The following is a 2,155-nucleotide window of genomic DNA, read 5'->3' on the forward strand; positions in this document are numbered from 1 at the left end:
CCACTTGTCGTGACATGTGTCTCTGGGAAAATTTGTGCTGCTGTCTCCGCTGCCAGCTTCTTTGACAAACACTCACTTGGCTTTCTGCCTTCAGGAGCGAGGATGGGAAACATTCAAGGATGGCAAAAAGCTTGTCCAGGGCTGAATCGGCTTTGGTCACAACAAATTTGCATCCAAACTACACTTAGTTAATCTGGATCATTTTGGACAGATGCAAACGTCCAGCCATAAATTGATAAAATAATAATCTGAAAAATACCAGCAGACTGGTGTCTCCCAGTTCCTCTGTTGTTGCTCATGGACATGAGGACATGAAGGAAAACCATTTGTGGTTGAAATTTCATGCCCATGCAGAAAATCAGAAGAATTGGGAGCAACATCACAGTGTGCAGATATTTTTTCAGTCTTACAGATTAAATTATAATGATCAACCTTGGAACGTTGGTTAATTGCATGAATAAATAAAGCGTGGATACATCAAAGTAAAGAGATAAATGAACTACAACAGAAAAGGGCAGGAGGAAGAATTTTAATAACATCACTGCCAGGTAATACAGGAAAAATCTGAATTACAAAAATGTCAAGTACACTAACAGTGTACGTAACACGGTCAAGGTTGAAGCTTCAAATAACATAAAATCTGAAACAGCTTGTCAGTTGAGAGGATTTTCATTTTTATATCACTGAAGGGCTAAAGGAAATTTTAACAGGCATTTTTCATTATTTTTTGTATATTACAGATCAATAAATGTAACTGTCAGTCCACATGTGTATATGACATTAGCATTGCACCTCTGGTGGTGGCAGTTTCTGTCAATGAGCTGAATAATAACTTCAGCTCACATTCATTCAGCTCCAAGCACACTTAAGAATGATGAAAACTAAGCCTAGTCTGACAACATACAGAGTAGCCGAGTCCGTAATGTCCTAAAATGGCCACCGTAAAGAGGATACACTCTTTATGGTGATTTACGAGACAATATGGCCTTTCCTCAGGCTAAACTCCTCTGTCCGACTAGTGGTTCTGAGCTAAGAATAGCAAAGTCATCTGTTCACACATCCAATTTGTTTTCTGGTGTGTAATGATTGGTACAGCCTCATGAGGCCACTAAAATGGCTGTAAGCTTTTAGTCCGCTTAAAACAAAATTACCAATTGATAACTCATCTAACAGAGAGACTGCTGTAATTTTTCCTGTTACAGGTGTCCAGCCCCATGTGGGCCATTAGGGTTCATGTGAGCAGATGTCCTCTGGTCCAGGAGTCTGAGCTTTTCAGGGCTGATATTTCCATCTTTCGCGGCGTTGATGAATCCACTGGGTCGTTGGTGATTGTGATGCAGCTCCTGCCCTTCACTGTGTCTCATAATAAAGTACAAGCATAACAACCAACACTCACCATGGAGTCTTTTCTCTCATTTGGCAGCAGTTGCTCTACCTTCAGGCTGCTCTTGAATTATTCCCCAAAACTAACAAATTCCAAACATTTGTTAGATGTCACAGCTTCGATGTAAGATGAGACGAAGTTGATTGAATTCATCATGAATTCTTTATTTAAATGAACCAAATTTTGTCCATTTATTCACAAAGTTTTGACCCACTCTGAATTTCCAGTATGTTTAATTTTAAGAAGTGATTTTTAATTATAGAATTGTTTCTTTAAAATAGTTGAATAGGCTTGAAAGGCTAAAACTGCAGTACCCACTGTCATCCCCCAGGTTGGGAACCTCAGGTCTAAATTATCATGATACGGTATAGCATTAAGACACCCCCCCATTACAAAGCCAAAATAAGTATATGGACATGAGTGTAAAGTGTAAACACGTGTATCCTTCATGTATTAAAATCTATTAATTTAGTCATGTTAACAAAAGCAACACATTCCTAAGAAAATCTGGTGTTTTCCATTTTATTATTAAGCCTCAAATGATGCTGCATATTGTCTTTGATTCCATATTTTCTCACCTGATCAGATCCATTCAGAAAAGACTCAACATTTTTGTTACTGTCTGGTCATGAGTTGGGAGCAGAAAATAAGTGAGAACAACACTCAAGACTCCTTCAGATGAACATTGGAACACCAGGGATTGTGTCAAAGGAGGCACGTTCACAAGGATGAAGTTGATGTGTGACATTCAAAACAACCCTACTTTATTAA

This window comes from Seriola dumerili, unplaced genomic scaffold (assembly GCF_002260705.1).
Source record: "Seriola dumerili isolate Sdu_G_001 unplaced genomic scaffold, Sdu_1.0 BDQW01000138.1, whole genome shotgun sequence".
Classification (NCBI taxonomy): Eukaryota; Metazoa; Chordata; class Actinopteri; order Carangiformes; family Carangidae; genus Seriola; species Seriola dumerili.